This window comes from Leptopilina boulardi, unplaced genomic scaffold, assembly GCF_019393585.1.
Source record: "Leptopilina boulardi isolate dan_hultmark-lab unplaced genomic scaffold, ZJU_Lbou_2.1 LbouV2_282, whole genome shotgun sequence".
NCBI classification, from domain to species: Eukaryota; Metazoa; Arthropoda; class Insecta; order Hymenoptera; family Figitidae; genus Leptopilina; species Leptopilina boulardi.
In genome coordinates this window covers 201,796-207,795 of record NW_026137843.1, presented here as the reverse complement: position 1 = coordinate 207,795, position 6,000 = coordinate 201,796, and positions in this window count along the sequence as shown.

The window sequence follows — 6,000 nt, the reverse complement described above, 5'->3', positions numbered from 1 at the left end:
ATTGACGAGGCACCCAAGACACGAGGAAGACCGAGAGGTACAACGAAACCCAAGGAACAGGACAATGAAGAACCTTACACTCCCCCCCAGGACTTTCCAGCCACCAGTATGAATGAAAGCTGCATTGCTCAACGGCTGAGGAAACGGAAAACTGCAGAGACCATCCCTGAACAAAGCGACATCTCCTCCTCTTTAGAAGAAACATTGGACGAAGAAGAAAGTGCAGAATCAACGCCCCCGGTATTTCGAAAGAGTTACAGTGCTTTCCCTGACCTACCCACGACTCCCTTTCCAACCAAAACCTCAGTCCCAATTCATCACCCCCCTCTCCTGACGCCATCAACTTCTGACTCATATACCGAAGTTTATGTAGACGGCGCTTGCGGTGAAAATGGTGGATCGAGTCCAAGAGCCGGCATAGGAGTATGGTTTGGACCCAATAACCCTCTCAACATCTCCCGACGATACCGTGGCCGACAGACAAACAATGCCTCTGAAATAGAAGCAGCCGCAGCTGCTGCTCGTCAAGCTAGAAGAGCAGGTATTCAAAAGCTAAGAATCAAAACAGACTCTCAATACCTTATTCATAGTGTGCAGGATTGGATACCACGGTGGCAACAAAACAACTGGATGACTACTGACAATAAACCGGTAAAGAACAGAAAAGCCTATGAACGTTTAATCAAATCCATCGGACCATTAGATGTAGTCTGGGAACATGTTCCAGGCCATGATGGCATAAATGGAAATGAAAACGCTGACCGTCTAGCTCGAGAAGGGACCCTAATGAATCCTGCACCAGACTCGTCATTATCCTCGGAGTCTGAAGAGGAAAAACCTCCCGAACAGATCATTGTACAGGGACAACCACTGCCAAATGACAGCGATGAAGAAACCGACAATGTGGAAGACCGGAAACAAGTTCCTTCCTCAAATGAAACCGACAATGTGGAAGACCGGAAACAAGTTCCTTCCTCAAATGAAACCGAACAACTAATTACGGAAGTAGGAAAATCAATAAGTAGATTCGACGAAACGATTGCCAGTCGTGGAATGAACATTTCTAACCCAACCAATAACACTCTATTGTGGGATTATGAAGGACTGGACTGTGATCCAAGAAAGGAATATGTGTCTGATGGCGAAAACGACGAGGAGCATCTGAATTATCTACAGTCGATTGACCCGATAACCGAAATGGAAGATGAACTCCCAGATAGGATAAGTAAATTTCTGGAAAACTATCATCGCAGACGCTCAAATTCCCAAATTGGGAATCTTCCATCTCTACAGGGTGAGAACTCGCTTATGGTCCCAGAATTACCAAAAGATACGCCCCTGACCACCAGACCACCCGTAGAAAGAAGAAGTACAGTTAGGTTCAAGGACACCCCGGAAGTATTCGAAGAACTCGACTACAATCAAACATTTCCAACTGGGTTTCAATTCCCTACACCAAGACTGTCTAACATCCCAAATGCGCAATCTACCCCATTTTCCAAAACTAAAGACCAGGAGGCGGTGCAGGAACAGGCAGGAAACAACAGACTATTAAAAATGATGCCCCGGAAGTTGCAACCGAAGGAAAATAACACTAAAGTGAAGTGTGCGCCTTTATTGAATTCTTTCATAAACTTTCAGGCCCCTCATTGCGATCTTTCCTCATGCTCTGACCCTGAATCTTTAAATGACGAGAAAAGGGCGTCGCTAGAGTCAAAGATTTCAGCCACGAGTGTAACCCCCCCAATCGTTGTGAATCAGTGGACCCAACCCCTGACATATGAGCGAGATAACGTGGCGCATTTCATTTCCGAGGATTGCGAACCGATAGACTCAATCTCCAAACTTTTAATCGCCACCGAAAAAATTGATTTTCAGGACATTCGGGACAACAAACCCTTAAAAGGACAAGTTTATATTACCCCGTGCGGCAAATACAAGGTATATTCCATGGTAGTAAAAGACGTCATTTTGATGAAATTTGCTGGAAGGATGTAGTCGTGGGGTTAAAAAATTTACGAACTGCCCTCGAGACCGACAATGAGAGATCTTGTCGGATAGCCAATTCCGGCGACCTATTAGGTGCCCTTCCTCAACCCAAAATGTCGGAACTTGTATCAGAAATTTTCCGCGGTGGTGATATAACCATTACTCTCTGCCACGGGAAAATAGAGGTACCCCCAACCGAGCTACGCCATAAAATAATTACCGAATTCCATTCTAGTTTGATAGGAGGTCACAAAGGTATTACAAAGACATATCGCAGGATTCGTGAACGGTACAACTGGCCCAGAATGCGCGACGAGGTCACACAGTTTATAAGAGGTTGCAAAAGTTGTTTTGAAAATAAACTCGTCAGGGCACGTACTAGAGAACCCATGTTGATCACCGACACGCCAGCCCTACCTTTTGACAAGGTATCACTAGATACGGTAGGAAAATTGCGAACTACCCCGAATGGTAACCGGCATATTCTTACGATGCAAGATAATTTTAGTAAATACTGCATCGCCGTCCCTATTCCAAATATCGAAACAAAAACCATTGCTCACGCAGTAGCAACAAACCTATTTTGCGTATATGGAGCACCCAGATGCGTGCTCACCGATAGAGGTCCGAGTTTTATAAGTTCCCTGATGCGAAGGTTAGAGAAACTTTTTGGCGTCAAGCAGCTTACAACATCAGGCTATCGACCACAAACAAACGGATCATTGGAAAGAAGCCACATCGAGCTGACGGATTATATTAAGCATTATGCAAGGGATTTCGACGACTGGGATCGTCTTCTCCCATTTGCCATGATTAACTATAACACGTCGGTTCATGAAGCCACAAACTTTACTCCGTTCGAACTTGTGTTCGGTCACTTGGCGCGAATTCCGAGCTCCTTACCGCAAGGTCCCGAACTTGAAACTTACGGGTCCTACTTAATAGATCTTATAACTCGAATGAACGAGCTACAGAATATGGCAGCCAAATATCTGATCAAAGCGAAGGAGAGATCAAAAACCAATTACGACACAAAAACACGCCCTCTAGACGCGAAGATAGGTGACCAGGTTTACGTTTACAAGGAAGTTAGAAGTAATAAATTTGACAATCGGGCCGATGGTCCGTTCACCATCGTAGGATTCACACAGAACAATAACGTAATCCTTGAAAATGAATTAGGAGAGAGATTTTCCAAGCATAGGGACAAGGTCATGGTTGCCCACTTGTAGTAAAGGTTCCCTCCCTCTTTGGAAATAAGACAAAAAAAATTAATAATTAAATTTTTAGGGATTGGATGGAAACGACGATGATTGGAATCATGACGACTCTAACTTTGCTATGTTTACTCCTGACCTCCATAGCACTACCAATACAACGAGGATCCGACCAATTCAACGAGTCCCCTAGTGACGACCGCTACCAGGTCACCCCATTCAGTTCCAGCAGTGGAGCATATTACGAGTACGTCGGCGAGATGAAGCGATCCGTCAGCAATTGGAGAATAACAGTTTTTCTTGACTTTGGACGACAACGTAGACACTTCGATGACCTGCAACTTAGGCTGGATAAGCTGATGCAGCAATGCGAATCTGTGAGAGAGTGGTGTAAAACTTTAATAAGGAATTACCAATGGGAGGACAAGTGGGAAATGGCTTCGGAATTGCAATCGCAATTCCGAGACCAAATCAACGAATTAGAAAATACTAAAAGACCATTACCTGGAAAACTGTCATCACAGCTCCGGATACGAAGGAGTGTTCCATTACTAGGCTTCTTGGGAAAAATCGCCGGCCCCATTGCCGGTGTGCTAACCTATGACGATGGGGAACACTATGACGCTGCCATCCAAAACCTCAATGAAGCTCAAGCAAACCTCTCTCATCTAGTCGGCAAGCAAACTCATGTAATGAGATCGCAACTAGACACATTGCATTCGCAGGTCCTGCAGCATGGTATATTGCTAGAAAAGGTCCATCAGGACCTGCAATCTTTTCTGGACACAGTATCGGGAGGGGCCACCATAGAAAACGTTATGAAGGAGCGGCAACTTATGGACAATGTAATGAACGCGTTGAAACTTGGTTTAGATCACAATGTTTTAGCAACATCCACCATGCTAGAAGCTGTACATCATGCAAGACTTGGCCAGCTTCATCCAGGTCTCATCAAATCTCAACAATTAGAGCCAGTCCTGCGAGAGATTCAAGATTCATTAAAGGACGTCACTTTTCCAGTGCGGGGACCAAAAGTCAGTGTCGACGAACTAACAAAAGTCTCCACCATAACCATCTCGTGCGAAAATCATCAGTTGAAGGTGCTCGTAGATGTCCCACTCCTAGAAAAGTATAATTATCAGACTTATAGAATGCACCCCCTCCCAATCGTTCAGAGCGCGCTCGGAAACGGAACCGGAAGAGCATATATACATTCGGATTATAATTACCTTGTAATCGATGAAGAGCAGCGAAGTTATCTCCTCCTAGAAGAACGTGACTGGAAATCCTGTAAAGCAACGACCACCTTCCATGTGTGTCTAAAAGGAACACCAATATACGACCTCAAGGAAAGGCCTGCCTGCGAGCCTTTATTACTGACTAACCCAACCATCGATGTTTTGAAATCTTGTAATATTCGACTGACAACCAGCCTAGAATCCTACTGGAAACCATTACCAACCTTGGCAAGTTGGATGTACTCCATGGCAGTACCCGAATTGCTCACGATAATTTGCCATACTAAAAACCCTGTGAAAATCCATCTTGAAGGAGTTGGAATTTTGAAATTATCCCCTGGATGTTCAATCAGGACGAAGGATACAATAATACCAGCCACTACGTCACAATCAGGCCAATCCGAAATAATTTACGAACCAGAAGTTCATCTGAACATTTCAATGCTATCCCCTACCGTATCAAACTATGCTCAGTTTTTACCAATTGTCGGTACTAGCTCGCTCAAGATTCCTGAACCAACGACAAGGTATTCCACCTTCGAAACCAATTCTAGGACTCTGGATGAACTCGAGCAGGAATTGCAAGAATTCGCATTACGGAGGCACGTTCATAATAATCAATTTAAGCTTATTTATGGATCCTATGGTTGGCTCATTGTATTGGGTATAATAATCTTATTTCTCTTATGTCGTCAATATTTAAGATCCGGTATGTTAAAATATTCAAAATAGGTACGGAAAATAAAATTTAACTCTGAAAATTCCAATGCAAAATATTCAAAAAGAACGGATGAAGATGTACAACCATATGAAGAAATTGACGCTCCCCAGATGCAGGAATGTTCATTGAAAGAGGCCAGACTGGATAGTCCAACGGTAACGTCAGAGCCCTCCACCTCCGCCACTACATTAGAAGGCGGAATAAAGTCTGTCACAATTGAAAAACACATGCCACCGAAGACCAGATGACTCAGCGTCGCCCTGGATTCCCCAAGTTCTGAAGTGAAGCCCAAACCCATAATTAATACATTTATCCCAAACGAGTGCAGTTACACTATGTCAATCATCAATGAGGAGGCAAACGCTTTTTATCGAATCGGATATGATGAAACAATGCGAACATCAACAACGCCAACGACTATCCTATCATCATCAGGAAGAACCCCATCAAGGATCGTCACAAGAAGGGCGGTGCAACTGCCGATCCAGTACCTCCAACCGATATAAGTAGCTTCAAGTTAATTATGCATGTAATTGTTTTTTTTTTATCTTTTTATTATTATTTTATTAAGTTTAGTTTCTCTCTCTGTGCCATGGGCTTACCTGTGCTCCCGAAACACTTATGACAAATGGTGCCGATCGAATGCATGCGCAAGTTAGGTTTCATTATAGCAACTCGAATAAATTTAAACAAGATAATATGAAAATTAAAGTTTATTTATTTTTTTTTTTAAAAAAAAAAAAAATCTTTTTTTTTTGGTATTTCTCTCGAAAATTAATTTAGTTAATATTTTAATAAAACTCTAAACATAAGTTGATAAATATAGAATTTATCG